This window comes from Panthera uncia (assembly GCF_023721935.1).
Source record: "Panthera uncia isolate 11264 chromosome C1 unlocalized genomic scaffold, Puncia_PCG_1.0 HiC_scaffold_3, whole genome shotgun sequence".
NCBI classification, from domain to species: Eukaryota; Metazoa; Chordata; class Mammalia; order Carnivora; family Felidae; genus Panthera; species Panthera uncia.
Genome location: NW_026057584.1, coordinates 56,615,245 through 56,634,063, shown reverse-complemented (window position 1 = coordinate 56,634,063; position 18,819 = coordinate 56,615,245). Strand labels below are relative to the sequence as shown.

Sequence of the window (18,819 nt, the reverse complement as noted above, 5' to 3'; positions counted from 1 at the left end):
GTTGGACCTCTCTCTTCTGTGCTTGAGTTACCTTACGGGGAAATGAACAAAATGGTATCTGTGGTAAGGACTGTGGTAAGGATTAAATACAACAATATATAGAAGGTGCTTATATGTTTATAAAGGTAGTGGTTTATTTAAAGCAACAGCAATCACCCGTGACCTCACAGTTTCTGCGTCTTGGGAATTCTGGAGTGGCTTGGCTGGGTTGTTCTGGCTCAGGATGTCTCACGAGGTTACAGCCAGATATCAGCTGCACTGCAGCGGTCTGACGGCTTGGCTGGGTCTGAAGGGTTTACTTCTAACGTGACTCCCTCACGTGACTGGCAGGTCAGTGCTCTCCACGCGGGCCTCTCTGTGGGGCTGCTTGAGTGTCTTTGCGACCTGGATACTGGCTTCCTCCAAAACAAGAAACTCAAGAAACCAAGGCAAAAGCCTCAATACCCTGCCCGTCTGGCCTCTGGAATGACACACTACACTTTGGAATGTTCTACCAGTCACACAGGCCAGCTCTGATCCAGTGTGGGAGGGGACTACACAAGGGTGTGAAGAGCAGGAAGCGAGGCCCTTGGAGGCCAGCCACTAGTTCCGTCTTCGGCTCCAATTCTGGATATGAATTACCCCAGGAGTGGGAGAAACATGGTGGTCGGGTGGGGTCTGGAGGGAGGCCTGACATTGGCCCTGAATACACGGAAGTGAGCTTTATCCACCTTTCCCTGTCCCAATAGAGGGTCCAAAAGGCAGCTTGAGTCTGGAGGGTGCAGAAGGAAGCTACAGACCTGGGGAGCATAGTCATGCCTGGGAAATACAGATAAGATGTTTCCTCTTTTAAGCAAATTGGGTACAATTTTGAACAAATGCCCTGGTAATCCCTGTCACCCGGCTCCACCAGGAGTTTTAGACAGCCACTACTGCTCTTACCAACACATTGTAGGCGACGGCCAGTTGATCTCTTCATGCCTTACTGTCTCTCATCTTTGAAATGGGTTTGACGATGTAAATTCCTTGACGGTTGTTTTGAAAAACACGTTTCTCACTACAAATACAAATACAAAGTATATTTATTTTCGTGTTATTATTTTGCTTTAAAATATTCACTAGTCTGCTTAAAAGATAGTATAAAGATCCTCATAGATGCATTAATCAACACATTTTCTTGCTCGTTTTTCTTCTAATTTCAGTTTTCAAAAATACCCAAAGGCTACGTTTATTACAGGGTAATGGACTGCAAAATCTTATTTAATTGCAATGAGCATATTTAGTGGAGTTACAAAAAAGGAAAAAAATACGTAATTCTGTGAACATCCACCAGTTTAAAAGAATCAAAACCACTGTTCTCACTCTCCTTTACCACTCCTTCCATCCTCATTCACTCTGACTTCACAGACCTTGAGAAAGCAGGAGACCCCGGGCCTCTACATTCAGAAGGCCTTAGAGACCCATGGCTCATGGAGTTGGATGTATCTAACATGCTTCAGGGGTGATTCTGATACAGGCCTTTCGGGTGGCTCACCACCAGCAATCTCCAGAACCTTCCTCCTCTGCAGACTGAGAATGCTCAGCAGACAGATTGTGTTGGGGGAACCCTTGGGCCACAAGCAGTCCCACTGTCTATGAGCTATTCTGGTGCATTCCCTACTTACCCTGAAGACAGTGTGAGCATTTTCTGAGGTGATTAACAGTGGCCTCACACCAACAGTCTTATTTATGATTCTCGAATTGGAAGCTATTTTAATGGAAGAATTTCTCCAGACATTTAAAGGCAATAATTAAAGATAGATAAAACACACGAGTTTGGGAAAAGTTACTTCACTCAAATTCTTCTAGCAGATCCTGGTGCTATTACGTATATGAGTATATTTAATTCAATCTAAGATGATTACTTCAAACTGGATTCTCCTGCTGTCTATTTCTGGTTCCTCAGGGATCCTGTGAAAAATCTGAGGAAATTTCTTGCTGATTGGGGAGATATTAAACGGCAACATATGGCCCACACATGTGATTAGTATTCCTCTAAGGAAAAATGTAAAGGATTATATTTAGAACACAGGGTATGTGTTCAGTGGTTCTGGATGACCCGGGGGATTATTAGGTTCTTCTTATGGAATTTTCTATAGTTAAAAGATGAGCCTGGAATTCTGACTGTTTGGTGTGGACATGGGAGCTCATCTGTAAGATTTTGCAGGTGTGAGGCCTGCCAAATTTTCAACATCATGTAGTTTCCTGAAAGGTATTTATACTGTTCTTCAGAGATTTTCTGAGTTTAGTATGTCTACCATATATTTTAGAGGAGTCTTCTCACACAGGTGTCTTCTGAAGGAAAAAATTAATAATTCATGAGCAATATGTTATTGGCCCCCAAGTAAAATGGGTTGAGCCTGTACTGGCATTACCCGTTTTGTGCCCTACAGTACCTTAAATGAAATAATCCCAGATCTCATTCTTTTTTGTTCTGACGTTTCACCACAAATGTGTTTTACCACATAGTTGATCATGGAACTAAAGAATGGGGCATGATTTCTGATAAAATTCTGACACTCACATCATGGTCCTGGGAGGCCGCAGGCAGATATCAAGATGGCCTGCTGCCTTGGTCCAAGGCCATGGGTAATCTGACCATCTCAGAAGCTCCATAGTCCCTTTTCGGTCTTCTGGTAAAATGTTCTGTATTGTAATATGAACTCCTTGTTTTGTATGTATCCGACTTCAACCACAAAAATTCTAAAGAACAAAAGGGCTTCCAACCACCTATAGGAGGCCTTTCCCCCTGAATATCCTACTATCAACTCAAAATCATATCCCACGCCCAATATCCCCCTCCAGTAAACTGGTTCTCCTTCCTGGTTACTCAAGTCCTGTCAGTTTAGTGGTACCACCTTCTCCTCATCTCCAGTCACTCAGGTGAGAATTTTGGGGAAGTCCAATTTTGTTCATTCTCTTACACTAATGTCTTTCTAAGTTCCTTTATTCATTTTTCTCTTCAAGCATTTGGATTCACTTTCCACATCCCCCTCCTTTGACATCACATGGGAAGTTCTGATTATAGATATTTTCCATAACTCCGGTGTCCTTCCTGTCCAGTTCAGCCTCAATCCTGTCCAGTGATTCTTCATGAACCATCCCTCTCTCAGTTGTGCCACTGCCCTGGGCTCCAGACATGGACAGCAAGCTTACACTATTTTATCTCAAGGGCGCCTCTAATAGGAATCTATTCATCTGGCCTGATTTCCCACCGTCGCTAAAAAAACCCTTCTACTTCAATCAGGTTAATTTCCTTCTGTCTTTTCCCCTTTTTTTCATATTAAGCTCTTGTTCTGCTTATTTTTTTTCTTCTTCCTGGAATATTTCTCTTCCCACCTTTCAAATCTCCATATTCAGACCTCTGATAATCCTGCCTCCCAGTAGCTTCTTCCTTCTCTGTACTTAAAATCAACAAAAACATGCTTCAGAGTCTGTGTCTTATCCTTTCTCTGCGCCTCCCCCACTTGTGCTCTGTCTCTCAAAAATAAATAAATGTAAAAAAAAAAAGGGGGGGGTGCCTGGGTGGCTCAGTTGTTTAAGCTCTGACTTTGGTTCGGGTCATGATCTCAAGGTTTGTGGGTTTGAGCCCCGCGTCGGGCTCTGGCTGACAGTTCAGAGCCTGGAGCCTGCTTTGGATTCTGTGTCTCATTCTCTCTCTGTCCCCCCACCCCCCAACTCATGCTCTGTCTCTGTCTCTCAAAAATAAATAAATGTAAAAAAAAAATATTTTTTTAAAAATCAACAAAAACAAATCAAAACCACAAAAATGTGTTCATATTCTTTAATCTAGTAACACCATTTCTAGAACTGTATCCTAAGACATTAACACTAATAAAGTAGTGTTCACTCTTGTGTGAACGAAGTTCCTCCTCCCCTGTGACACTATTGATGATACTATTGAAGAAATGGAAACAAATTATATGTTCAGGGATAGAAATAAATAATTATCATACATCACTCTATGGAATACACAAAATGAATATTATAAATACTATGTAATTATATAAGATTTTAAAAAATATAAAGGTAACTGGACAATAGCAAGAGAATATTGTGTGTATATAAACACTTAAAATCAGCCCTTAATATGCAAATTTTAAACAAGTTTGATTATGAAATGGTGAAAAGAGATAAATTAACCCTAAAGACATTACTGACATATGAAAAAAAAAACCACAATAAAAAACCGCATCTATTTACCAGTTTCTATGTAAATAAATTTGGATTTTTGTTAAAAAGAATCTAACATCTCTTATGTACCTATGACATTCTAGTTTTCTTATATTTCATTTAATCCTTACAATACACACCGTGAGGGAGGTATTGTTGGGTCTATTTTACAGATGGATGAAACAGGCTGGGAGAGGTTAAATAATTTTCTGAGGATCACACAGCTAGGAAATGGAAGGTTCTGGATTTCCACCTGATTTTGCTGCATGGGAGTCTGAAACAAATGTAAACACTTCTTCATTCCTAATAAAATTTCTGTTATTGAAGACTTGATTATTAAATAATGTGCTTATTGTAAACTTTAAGAAGTAGGGGACAAGAGAAAGAGAGAAGGAGTTTGGGACTTCTTCCTAAGAAGTAGTCAAAACAACACAGAAGTTAATGACAAAGACCATGCTGGTGGACCTTCTGGGTCCTTCCAGGAGCTCTGGTTCACCATTTTTAGCTTTAACATTTATGATTCAGAGGTGACAATGATAAAACTGTGCAAGCACTTGAACGATTTGATTTGATTAGGATGCAATCCACCCTCAAAATCAGATAGAAGAAAGGATGCTACCACCTTTCTATAGACTAGAGATTCAGACTCAGGTCTGTTTCTGGAGTGGAAGAGGATCCTGTAGTCATCTCCCATTCATGGATCATAAGAAGCTATGAGATTTTGGCAATTTCTGACTGCAAGTAATAGGTCAATCTGCAGAGAATCTTGTAAAAATAATGTTGGCAAAAACCTAATTTTACTAGATTCGTGGAATTGGTAGCCACCTGGGAAAGGTTAATTTCAGAGATCCATCTATTTTCCCCTGGGACTTGAAAACTGAAATCCCAAACAGGTTTAAAAATTAAAATTCTTCATGTGAACAGCTTTCGCAGACAGGAAATGCTGAAATTAGCAAAGGTGCATGAGGTGACTAAGAACATCCACCAAGCCTTCTATCTGACCACCTTAACTGCGTGATAGAGAAGTAAATAAATAAATAAATAAATAAATAAAAATAAAAAATTGATAAAAACATTAAAGAGAGAGAGGGACAAAGAACTCCAATGGGCTTTCTCTCTTTCATGTTTTTATTTATTTGAGAAAGAGAGAGAAAGAGAGAGAGAGTGTGAGCGGGGGAGGTGCAGAGAGAGAGGGTACAGAAGATCCAAAGGGCTCTGTGCTGACATCCAAAGGGCTGTGCAGACAGCCTGACGCAGGGCTGGAGCTCACGAACAGCGAGATCACGACCTGAGCCAAAGTCAGATGCTCAACTGACTGAGCCACCCAGGAGCCTCTCTTTATCTTTTTTTACTTTTAAGCCTGCCTAAAGTCTCTTTTTATGTGAAAGGTTAGAAGCAGTATGGCTTCTCATCTTCAGAATTCTATTCATTTGAATGATTTTCAAGGTAGCTAACTAGTGATTCATCTTGGTATTTTCTTAGCTTATATTTTCTCAAAAAGAATTAAATACTTTACTTTGATGTACATCACATGAGCAGAGTATAGTTTACACCTTAAGTATACTGTCTAGGGATTCTATTATGAAGAAATTTTAGAGTTTATCCTGTCATTTCATTGTTACATGAATGATATTATTTTTAATAAAAGCATGGCTTTTGGCCGTCGTTTTATTTCCCCTTCACTAGGATATAAGCAGCATCAGCCTTTCTTCAGATGGTGAAGAAAAAACCCTATTATTCTATCAGTGACCTTTGGCAAGAAACTGCTCTCTTGAACTGTTCATGTCTCTGGAGTGTTTGACTAAGGTTTCTTCTGGTCAGGTCATCGAAAATCCAAATGTCAGACAACAATGTGGCCATTTTTCATCTTGAGGTAAGTGTTTCCCCAATAAGATGATCAATTAGTCTTATTCACATTACAACACACCTCCCCATGTATTTTTATAACATGCAAAGATCTCTGTGGTCCTATATTACCTTCTTCTTCAGTTAGATTTTAGGCTGTTAGAATGTATAATCAATGCAAACACACCTCATGTATGACCTGTGTGTATTGATATTCTTTATACCAATGCATCCTCCAAAGGTGGTATTAATGAAGAAAAAAATCTCTATTCTCAAGGTTATGAACTAAAGCCTTTCTTGGCAAATGTCTCACTTTTGATAGAACTAATGCTCTAGAAATGGGCTTTTCACTGAAGCAAAACTTGTATTTAATTATAATTCCTTAGGGTTTTTTTCACTTGGAAACCAGGCATTTCGTGGAATGTTTCACATGAAAATTCTAAAATGTGTTTGTTTTTTGCTAGAAGACACTTAAGATTCCATGCTTGCTTCTAAAGAAAAGTCTAATGTGGGAAACATTAGGTGTACGTCTTGAGAAGAATTCTCAGAGCACCATTACGTATTACTTTGGAAAGTTTTAACTGCTGTCTGGGGTTGTGTCCATGGAGCTGCTTCAAATACAGCCAGACTTTAAATATGAACTACCGCTTTTTGCTTAGTTTCCGTTAATGGCAATATCCTCCACATCTACCCACATTTTCAAAAGTATTTTACATTGCAGTTGGCCAATTTGTAAGTCCTTCCCAAGAGATACCTACAGTTTAGAGAGACCTATGAATGCTCTCATTTTTAGAGATCTTATTTTTAATTAATGAAAGTTTAAAAGGCCCTTTCTGAGAATGTTACTTGGAGCTCAGAGTGCTCATACCTCTGAATATACTGTTTTAAATCGTTTTGGGGAGCATAATAAAAATATAGCACTACAGCAGCGCCTGGGTGGCTCATTCGGTTGTGTCCAATTTTGACTTAGGTTATGATCTCGCGGTCAGTGAGTTCGACCCCACATCAGGCTTGCTGTTGTCGGCACAGAGCCGGCTTTGGATCCTCTGTCCACCCCTCTCTCTCTGCCCCTTCCCTCCCCCCAAAAAATAAATAAAACAGTAAAAAATATATAGCACTACATATATATGTGTATATGTGTCTGTGTATGGTGAGGAAGAAAAATCGCTCCATGTTCAGAATCAGTCTTTAGTAACACACTTCAGAAATTTGGAATATTTAATATCATCGAAACAGCTGGCTTAAATGATAACAAAATACTTTCCTACATTTGAAAGTGGAACAGCAGTTCCAATAAGCTTTATAAATAGAATAATCTTCATTGGTTTATTAATTCATTTTCTTTTTCCCATGACAAGCCAGTGACAAGCACCTAATCTGGGCCAGGTAAGTATAAGGCACTGGAAATACAAAGATAAATGACAATCTGTGCCCTCCTGGAGATATTTTTCCTCCTGGAGTTTTAATGTTTAATTTCATTCGTGCTTTTATTAGGAAGGAAAGGCAGAAGAGGAGGAAAATGACTGTCTGAAAAAGGGGAGTTTGAGTCAGAAGCTATTATTCAGCTTTTCTTGGGAGATTCTGAACTCATTCCATTATTATAATGGTCCCACTTACTTTTCTATCTGAAATGAAATATACACACCCCTTTTCTCTCACACAAAGGTGGAATGAATAGTAACAAGGTAAGAGCATGGGATCTGGAGTCAGATAGGTCTGGGCTGGAATATTCATCCTGCTACCAACTTGATTGTACCTTTCCATAATTTACTTAATTAGCCTCTCTGTGGATTGGTTTTCTCACACAGAATGGGAATAAAAATATCAGCTGGTCCTTGCTAAAAAGGCTGTTTCTTTCCCCTTCTAGTCCTTTCCTTTCCCTTCATGCACTGAATATTATTGATCTGAAAATGAGGCACCACACAAAAAATTTAAAATAATTTGAAACCTGGGAATGTATCTTTCCAATGATGTAGCATAATCACTAACCCTGATGTTTTATAAGGCACTGGAGTAAAACTGGTGTCAGGGCTCCCTAATCCCTCGGTCTGGCTATGCATGTTTGGCACAGATCCCAGACTAAATATAGCAAGTCTTGCTTCTTGGGTCAATATAATTTCTAATCCCTAGGTTGAATGAGCAAATCTTCCCAGACAAGATTTAATTCACAAAGGCATTTACGTAGACACTGGATATACCTAACAGTACATCATCAAGTGAAAACAGGTCATCAGCATTAGCTTGGCTAACGGAAAAGAAACTTGCATTAGGAAACCGGCAATCTCACCAACAAATCCTGCTGGGGATTGACTAAACATAATTGTTAATTGAAAAAAAAATTAAAAATAGAGTATTAGGGAGATATACTCCCACTGATAGTTATACACAATTCCCTGAAGTGTTAATGGAAGCTTGGCAAGTGCATCATCAAGGAAATCTACCTCTTAACCTTCACGTTCATCTGTCAGTCTCCATCCACAGACTCTTGAAGTGGAGTGGAAAGCAAAGGAAAAAAAAATCCCCTGGAATTTTCAAGAAGAAGTCCATCTCATCTCTTTGCACTTACCAATTCACCACACTGTAGCCTTAGCTTTAAAATGGCTAAACTATTCGGAATCATGTGTTGCCATCCCTGGAGGATGGACTTTGCTGTCTTTTTCTTTCTAGAATAGATAGATTAATGGGGTCCCATCTAACTTAACCCATGAAGGACAAGTTTTCAGCCAGTCCCCTCTTACTTACATGGAAATGAAAGGATTTTCCCTTCCTCCCTCCCTTCCTTCCTTCCTTCCTTCCTTCCTTCCTTCCTTCCCTCCTTCCTTCCTTCTTTGCCTTTGCCAAAATGTCACTGTATTCTTGCACTTAAAGTTGAGAAGAGGCTTTGTATTCTCAGAGTATCGGTAGAAGCTAAATGTTTTTATTCATTCATGTTGGTTGAAATAAACAAGCGTATATTTTCCAATTTCTTCACTAACTAAAATCAATTTCTGTGGTGGATGAAAGTTACTATCACAACTCAGTGAGAGAAGTCAATGAGAGATTTAAGACTGCTCTTTCTGCGACTACTTCTAATGATTGCAATAGCAGGCTTAAACTGCTTTCACAGGACTCCTACAAGCCAGACCCCAAAGAATCCTTATATTTCTGTGCGACCCCTTCTAGTAAAATAACCATTCAATCTAACTGAGACTGGATAAGCTACACTTCTGTGATTTGTTTGGCGTGTGGCTTGTATTAGTTTTCTATTACTGCCTTAGCAAATTATCACAAACCAGTGGTTTAAAACAACCCAAATTTATCATCGTGCAGTTCTGGAGGCAGAAGGCGGATGCAGGTTTCACTGGCTTAAAACCACGGAATTGGCAGAGGAACATTCCTTTCGAGAGGCCTTAGGGAAGGACATGGTTGCTGGTATTTCCAGTGTCTAGAAGCTCTTGTGCTAAAAGACGTTGCTGAATCCTGTTCCCTGAAAGTAATGGGTCATGGGCTGGATGATAAAAAGAAAAGAAGAGCTCTAGTTCACGAGTCTTTTATTTTAATGACCATTGTGGTAGACAGCCTTTAAGATGACTCCAGTGATTCCAATTTCTCGAGTGTGAGCTGGACCTAATGACTTGCTTCCAGCAGACAGAATATGGCAAAGATAATGAAATTTTGGTTCTGAGGTGAGGCCACAAAAAGGCTCTGGGTTCCATCGCGCTTGCCTGCATGCATTTGCTCTGATGAAAATCAGTCGCCATGTTTTGAGCTGCTTTATGGACAGGCCACGTGGCAAGGAACTGAGGTAGGCTCCTGGGTAAGAGCCAGAGAATGGAAACCCAGGCCCTCAATGCAACAACCTCAGAAGAACCTAGTCCTGTCAACAACCACTTGAGTGCCCTTGGAAGGGGATCTTTTCTGGGTCATGCCTTGAGCCAGCTGTCATCCTTGAGACTGAGGCATCTGGAAAAGCTGTGCCTGGATTTCTGATTCACAAAAACTGGGAAAATCAATGCTTATTGGGATAATTTGTGTCATAACAATAGATAACTATTACAACAGTGAAATGGCATTACAGAAAGTTTGGAAAAGGGAGGCGTGGAAAGTCGTCCATAATTCTACTACTCAATCACAACTGTGGCTTAATTTTTGCCTGTTTTATTTCAGTCTGCATACATTTATATTGCTGGGGAGCATAATGTGAATAAAATTTTGCATGATTTAGTTAACCTCCTCATTCTCTTTAGGCATTTCCATTACTTCCTATTTAATTTGCAATTAAAAATAATGTAACAACCATCATCTCTGTGGATGTGGTTCTTTTTTTTTTCCCCCTCTCTAACTTAACTTTCATTTTTCCCATGTCTTTCTCTTCCTTGGTACATTCTTCAATTTGCTATAGTAACTCCTCAGATAATCCTCAGTGGTTGCTGGATGGCAAAATTTCTGAGTCATTTCATGCTAAAGCTGTCTTTGTTTTTCTGTTCATTAAATATTAATTTAGATGGCTATTGATTTCTGGTTGAAAATTGCCATGCCCAAATATATGGCAATATCAAACCTAAGAAAAATTCTACCTCCCCAGTAAGAACACAGTTTCAAAGTTTTTAGCCAGCTTGAGTAGACAATTTTATACATAAAAACAAAATAGGTAATGTATATTTATAATTAATTTTGTCACACAAGCATTTAAATCACCATATTACAAAAATCACTTTTTTTATTTTGAAATATTGCCTTCTTTTTTTCTTGTTGAATTCTTTTTTTTTAAATGTTTATTTATTTTGAGAGAGAGAGAGAGAGAGAGAGTGAGAGCGAGATAGGGGCAGAGAGAGAGAGAGAGGGAGACACAGAATTCGAAGTAGGTTCCAGGCTCTGAGCTGGTTCCAGGCACAGAGCCCACCACGGGGCTTGAACCCATGAATCTTGAGATCATGACCAAAGTCGGATGCTTAACTGACTGAGCTACCCAGGTGCCCCTTTTCTTGTTGAATTCTTAAATATTTTTTATTGTGGTAGAATATACCTAACATAAAATTTGCCATTTTGCTCATTTTTAAGTGTACAATTTAGTGGCATTAAGAACATTTAAGTTGATGTGCAACTGTCACCATTATCCACTTCCAGAACGGAATTGCCTTTCTTTTGGAGTAGGAAAAATTCTTGTAAGTGGGATTACTGGGTCAGAGAGTTTGAATTATGTGCCCTTTTCGAAATTCAATTATATTGTAGCATGTAAGAACATGGGCTGTAGAGTTAGATTCAAACCGGATTTGAATCCTTAATCTGAGTAATACCTGACAACCTTTGGGAAGTAATCTAATTTTTCTCAGTCTCATATTCCTCTTCTACAAAGTGGGGGTGATGAAGACATCTAATAATACCTAATGATAATTGGTATGAAATTATATGTCAAAATAGATAGTATGGTGCCTGACACACAAACACCCGTTATTTCTTTTTTTTTTTAATTTTTTTTTTCAACGTTTTTTATTTATTTTTGGGACAGAGAGAGACAGAGCATGAACGGGGGAGGGGCAGAGAGAGAGGGAGACACAGAATCGGAAACAGGCTCCAGGCTCCGAGCCATCAGCCCAGAGCCTGACGCGGGGCTCGAACTCACGGACCGGGAGATCATGACCTGAGCCGAAGTCGGCCGCCCAACCGACTGAGCCACCCAGGCGCCCCAAACACCCGTTATTTCTTTAATAATATGTAAACATACGTAAAGGTAAACTCCTATTATTTATCGTCATCATCATCATCGTTATTATCACCATATTCACAATCCTATAGAATCAGTTGTTCTTTGAATAATGTGGCTTCTGGCATTTTACTGCTTCTGTATGGAGATTTTCAACAGTATCTGTGAACGGTATTTGTGTTTTGAACAAGTTGCGATAGTATCAGGATTGCAAAATATGCTATTGGTGTGGGGTTCACCTTAAACTTGAAGGATCTGCTTTTTACAGAGCTTAACAACAGATGCACCAAACATGGAATTAAACCACAACAGTATTCATAGTACATCACCACAAAGCAGGGTTCAATATCAGATGAAACGCAGTGGGAAAGAATATAAAACAATGATGGAGAGAGAGACTGAGATTTTGAAGAAATGAGTAGAAAGAACCAGGGAAGCTCCTGGTTATTGAGCTATTAAGGAAAATGACTGTGGTCAACATATAGTCAAGTGCTGCAAATATCCTCAAAATACTTTCATGAGACAGCGAAGAGTGGACTGACTAGGAAGCCTAAATACAGAAAATTTACTTTCTCAGTGTCGCACAGCCAATTATTGGCAGAACTGGGATTGTAATTTAGGCTTTTGATTCCATGATTTGATTTGTTTGTGGTTCACTGCATTAGTCTGATTGAGAACTAATTCTAGAAGGAGGGTTTTTTTTTTTTTTTTTTTTTTTCTATTTGTAAGGAAGGAGTCTTTACCCAGACGCAGACTTATGAAGAATGGATAAAGCACAGCTGTGCTGGAGCCCCCTGAGATCCATGCCTAGCCTCCTCCCTCTTGCTGTCTGCATCTGAATTGACCTGTAGAGATTGCATCAAAGGGCTCCCCTTGCCCCTCGGCTTCCTGTTGGTATTGGTAAAGGAGATTAGAGGGAAGAGAGTATTTATGGTTTCCTCCCTGAGGGGTTTCATTAGGCTGGCTGTGTCCTCGCTCCTGTCTGGCGTCCCTCTGTGTACAACCTTCAGGTTCCAGTAACTTCTCTATACCCTTGTTATTGCAGGGTGGTAACAGCCCCTGGGGCACTATAGTACTATGCCTTATGGATTGACTTATGAATGGAGTTATTTCAGTATCTATGAATCCTCAAGAAAACTGGATCCTTCCTCTACCAGTTAAAGGTGAGATGATCTTTCCATCAGTCGTCTCTTCACCAGGTCTAGTGACCAAAGAACGTCTCATTACTAAGTGTCATTTGTTTGAAGGTCTCTAGACTTTAGAGAAGCGATTGTTCTTGGAACCTCTACCAAGATACTACCATTGTCCCATATGGGACAGACACCTTTGATATTGAAGTTGTGATACTCACTGTTTTATGTCCTCTCTTGAGAATGCCTTATACAGGGGCGCCTGGGTGGCTCAGTAGGTTAAGCGTCTGACTTTGGCTCAGGTCATGATCTCGCGGTCCGTGAGTTCGAGCCCCGCGTCGGGCTGATAGCTCAGAGCCTGGAGCCTGCTTCAGATTCTGTGTCTCCCTCTCTCTGACCCTCCTCCGTTCATGCTCGCTCTCTGTCTCAAAAATAAATAAACGTTAAAAAAAAATTTAAAAAAAAAAGAGAATGCCTTATACATTTGATAGGACAGAGTCCCAAAGCTGCCAGGCTCTGGCAAGCTGGGAGAGCATCTTTTATCCTGCACATAGTCAGAAGGTTCAACTCTAACCTTAACCTCCAAACCCATTGACTGTCCACTTAGCTACCTTTGCTTTTCTTAAATTTTTTTTTTAACGTTTATTTTTGAGACAGAGAGAGACAGAGCATGAACGGGGGGGGGGGGGGCAGAGAGAGAGGGAGACACAGAATCCGAAGCGGGCTCTTGGCTCTGAGCCATCAGCCCAGAGCCCGACACGGGGCTCGAACTCACGGACCGCGAGATGTGACCTGAGTTGAAGTCGGACGCTTAACCGACTGAGCCACCCAGGTGCCCACTACCTTTGCTTTTCTAACTGCTTTATTCTTCATGTACCCTGCACTTTGGTACATGATTATGTAGAGGCTGCCTTTTGTTGTTGCTTCAATAGTGTATGTTCATTCATTTATTCAAGTACTTATTGGGTGGGCAGGGACTGGGCATCAATGGGCAACTGTGAATATGATGAATATAGTTTCTACTATAAGTCATGGAACTTAAAATCTAGTGGAAGATACACACAAAAAGGTAATGACCCCTGGTTGTTTCTTGTTTCACCAACTTTATCATAAGTAAAAGGCAGAATTCATATCTACTGTTTTATATCCATTGGCATTCAGTAGGTACTTTGTTTTATACATTTTCTGCTAATAGTTCAGAGTTTCTTACTCTGCCTGCCTTGGTGTCAAAGGCACCAGATACGGCCTTGAGGCAAAGAAGGAAATCAGATCGGAAACTGATGCTTGTTTCACTCTTTCTGTACACTCTGGGACACCTGTCAAATCGGCCTAGAGAGCTCCAGATCCAATAGATTGGGCTAGTTCCCCCATCCTAGTCCTTCTAGGAGGCATAGCTGTACCCCTCACAGATGAGGCTCCCTGGACCACTGCTTAGAACCATTTTCCAGTAAAGAAAACAAAAAAGAGGAAAGAACAGCTCTCAGGGATAAGAGATCATTCTCCAAATCACTTCATTATTTTTTAAAAAATTTGTTTTTAACATTTATTTTTTTTTTATTTTAAATTGTTTTTTTTTTAACGTTTATTCATTTTTGAGAGACAGAGACAGAGCATGAGTGGGGAAGGGGCAGAGAGAGAGGGAGACACAGAATCTGAAGCAGGCTCCAGGCTCTGAGCTGTCAGCACAGAGCCCGACGCAGGGCTCGAACTCACGAACCGTGAGATCATGACCTGAGCCAAAGTCAGATGCTCAACCGACTGAGCCACCCAGGCGCCCCAAACATTTATTTATTTTTGAGAGACAGAGCACAAGTGGGGGAGGGGCGGAGACAGAGGGAGACACAGAATTCAAAGCAGCCTCCAGGCTGTCAGCACAGAACCTGATGTGGGGCTCAAGCCCACAAGCTGTGAGATCATGACCTGAGTCAAAGTCAGACACTTAACCAACTGAGTCACCCAGGCACCCCTGCAAATCACTTCATTAAAGGGAACAGGAAAGGAAAGACCCTACCTGAATCAGTGGAGTGCAGTCATAATCGATTCCTTTAGTTTTCTTGCTAAATCCTGGATATTTATTGCCACTGGCTGATATATTTGACTCTTGCTTTTTGTAGGGATTAACGTGCCCAGTTTTTCAAACCAGTATATTCTGAGATTGTTTGGGAATGGCTTGTTTCAATTATTAATTTAATTTCCAACTTTCTTGGTATTTTTTCACTTTCAGTTAAAATTTCATTTGTTGAATGCATCAGGATTTGCATGATGTTTGACATGATTCCTTGTAAAGGAAATTAAGTAGCTTAAAATGGATAATAGCCCTTATACTAGCGATTATCATTTGGTATTAATAGCACTCCTTCCATCTAGACCCCCCAAAAGTCAAATTAAAGAGTTAAACCAATTACAGAATCATAATTACCTTCATAGATTTCTTCAAATTTTTAACTGTTATGCAGTTATCTCTTTATGTACCTTAACTTTCGTTCATCTTAACCACACTTAGGACTTTTCCTTACGATTATCACCTTAACCTGTCATCATGTCCAGCTCATATTTGTAGTAATTTCCTTATGATCCTAGGCTCTATTTTTCATTTTAAGGCCATTGGAACATCTCTCACTTGTGTCTGCAGGGAATTAGGTAAAGCGATCCCCTGCTGCTTACTCTGCCTCAGGACTAAATCTTACACTGCTCTTTCAGACTCAGTCGGGTACTTGTCCATCCTGCTGAGACTTTCTCCTCTAGTGACTCTAGAGCTCGTTTGTCCATCTAGTTTATTAGCCATCTAGTCCTCACCTTGTCCTTTGGGTTGGAAGCACACCACTTGTCTTCCGGCTCACAACTGTGGCATCTTGTGACTCTCCCATGCCAGCAAAAGCTTCAGTGGCTGCCACAGGAAACACTCTCCGGACCTCCACTTAGAAAGCTTCTATCAGACTTGGTCCAGGCTTGAGGTGGAATCCACATGCCCTGTTTCTTAAAAAAATTTTTTTAAAAATGTTTATTTAGTTTGAGAGAGAGACAGAGAGAGAAAGTGAGTGCCAGCAGGGGAGGGGCAGAGAGAGAGGGAGAGAGAATCCCAGGCAGGCTCTACTCTGTCAGCACAGAGCCTGACATGGGGCTCGATCCCACAAACCTGTGAGATCATGACCTGAGCTGAAATCAAGAGTCAGATGCTTAACGGACTAAGCCCATCCAGGTGCCCCTTAAAAAATTTTTTTTTTGCTAACTGTCAAATTGTGGAAGCAGGTGGGATGGATAGGATCAGAAAGCAGACAAGAGGTGGGCTTAGAGCTGAATGCTTTAGACAGAATTAGAATATAAAATAGGTGGAATTCTTTAGCAGAATTAGAATACATATTGGCAGAAAGCCAATAACTGGTATTTGTAGCCATTGCGTTCATATCTGCAGCTGCTATGCTGTTTAAACCCTTTTTAAAGCTAGAATTAACTGGAGCTGTGAAGAGCATAACTTTCCTTAAGGAAACTTTAGCAGAAGGAGCAGTAATTTTCAAGGTAGGAAAAAAAAAGTATAAATATTCAGACTGAGTTCATCTAAGACAGATGAAACAGACATCTCTACGAAAATGTATCAGTTAGGATTAGATCCAGCAGCAAGTAACAGAAACCCAAAATAATAGTGGCTTTAACAAGTTACAGCTTTATCTCTTCATGTGAAAGTCTAGAAATAAGCAGTTCCTGAAGTCATCAGGCATATATGTTCCTCCTGTCTTTCCGTTTTACTGTCTGTCTTTAGCGTTCTATCTCCTGGTCCAAAGTGGATGCTAAGCCCCTAGCTGTCACATTTGCATTCCAGCCAACAAGAAAGAAGGATGCTATATACATATTCTTGTTTATATCACATTAGATAAAATTTCATCATATGGCCATTACTAGTTGCTAAAGAAGCTGGGAAATGTCTTTATGCCAGGTGACCACGGGCTCAGCTACAGATCAGGAATAGTATTGCCAAAAAGAAGGAAAGAATAGATGTTGGGGAATAGACAAGTATGAGGCAACTGGGGACTGTTAGGAGTAAACAGATCCACAAGAATTTCATGAAAACAAGTTCCAAAGAATTTCTGCCTTCTAGCATTAAATAACTAACTTTAAATATATGTTAAATCATGTTCAGGAACATGTCTGTAACAGAACCACAAGCCAACTCTCAAGAGCCTGGTATTAAAAGCACATCACCAGTTATTATTCCCATTGTAGGTGTTGAGAATGAAGAAGACTGAGTGAATGCTGAAAAAAAAAAAAAAAAGATCTCAGGGACCTATGGATAAATGGACTCTGGAAGTGTGACAGCACCTATCACAACTTGAGGAATGATTTTGACCATTGTCAGTGGAGTTACTCTGAATCGCGGATTTGGGACTTAGTGAGTTTCATTTAGGTCAGATTCTCCAAAGCAGCATTTCTGTGCTTCGATTTTCAAATCAGAGACACTGAAACTTTAACTCATAAGGATAGCAGCTTTTTTCAAAGGAGCATTTTCCCTCCCAAATGAGCTCATTTTACCCCTTCTTGCCATTTCTGGCAATATTAATATTTTTATCCAGTGGTACTCTAAGTTAACTTAATGTGCTTAGCTTGTCATGAGGGAGTGATTTATGTACCACCAGAGGTAAAGTTCACTGGTTTGTGTGGGAAACAAAAGACTTGCCCTATGAGCCACCAGATCACGCACCAGCACATTTTGGCCTTACTTGTTTCCTCTGGAGGGTTCGTCCATCTAAATCCCTTGAGGCCAGAGACCTTTTCTATTTCACTTGGTCTCCCAAGTGCCTAGCTCAGTGTCTCTCACAAGGCTAGGTCTTAATAAATATTTGTTGAAATATTCTGAAGATGATTCATCAGAGACAACGACAGAAAAGCACGTAACAAAAATTAACAACACAGTTTTGGGTTAGCCTTGGGTCATTTCTAGTAGTTGTAAGAGAAAAGAAAATTCACAGCAAGACGGCACTGAAAGTCTTGAGCATTTGTAAGGAAGTGGCGAAGGAAAAACATTTATTTTGACAACTGCTCTTCGGTGTGAAAAATTCACAGCTGTAAATGGCAACAAAGGAAAGCAAACCTAATCCGTAAGAGCCTAAGCACTTTACCATACTAGATTTCAGGACACATGATTATTCCTTTTGCTACTTGTTTGTGAGTGTCGCCCATTTGCCAAAATAAAGATGTTCTTTCTCCAGCCAGACCCGAGCTGCCAGAGTGAACTAATGACTTCAGAATGGAAGACAGATGCTTCCTGCAGGAGAATTCCCCTTCAGGCAGAGAACCCTTAACCAGGGCTGGTTTCAGAACTTGTGAGCCCTGGTGCTAAATGAAAATGGGGGACCCCTTGTTCAAAAGTCAGGGGAAAAAGTGTCATTAAAGATACTAAAATATAAAGTTTTCCCCCTTCTCCCACAGTATCTCTGTTGACTTGTCATGGTGTTCTTTTATTTACTTCATGCTGCTCTGAGTAAAGAAGACTTAACATTTTAAATTACTGTTTTTATTTTGTTTTTTTTTTTTTTTTACCATTCATCTTTCTATTTTGGAATTCCAGTTTTAAATTTGTTCAGATATATTTATTGAATTATTTGGGAACATTTGTTTTTTTTCTTCAATTTTTAAATTCTTATTTATTTATTTTGAGAGAGAGAGAGAGAGAGAGAAAAGACGAGCGGGGGAGGGGCAGAGAGAGAGAGAGGGAGAGAGAGAATCCCAAGCATGCTCTGTGCTGTCAGGGCAGAGCCCAAAGTGGGGCTCGAACTCATGAACCGTGAGATCATGACCTGACCTGAAATCAAGAGTCGGATGCTTAACTGGCTGAGCCACCCAAGTGCCCCCAAATTATATGAGAACATTTAACTTGTATGCAGGATAACCAAAATTGTACAATTTGTGTTTTGTAGCTTGTACCTGCATGTGTATATGTTTTTGTTCTTACTACCACCCTGGATATGTTGCAAAAAA

General features: G+C 40.1%; 2 long non-coding RNA genes across 2 annotated transcripts; one reads left to right on the top strand and one right to left on the bottom strand.

Annotated features, from left to right (window-relative positions):
- Nucleotides 1-162: 162 nt before the first annotated feature.
- LOC125910914 (uncharacterized) lies at nucleotides 163-1,997 on the bottom strand. The gene is made up of 3 exons (XR_007454209.1): nucleotides 1,884-1,997; nucleotides 922-1,036; nucleotides 163-414 (listed from the first exon to the last, which is right to left on the bottom strand). It is a non-coding gene; the product is annotated as an uncharacterized LOC125910914 (long non-coding RNA).
- Nucleotides 1,998-2,124: 127 nt separating this feature from the next.
- LOC125911533 (uncharacterized) lies at nucleotides 2,125-18,219 on the top strand. The gene is made up of 4 exons (XR_007454357.1): nucleotides 2,125-2,230; nucleotides 5,878-6,064; nucleotides 12,765-12,882; nucleotides 18,051-18,219. It is a non-coding gene; the product is annotated as an uncharacterized LOC125911533 (long non-coding RNA).
- The last annotated feature ends 600 nt before the right edge of the window (nucleotides 18,220-18,819 follow it).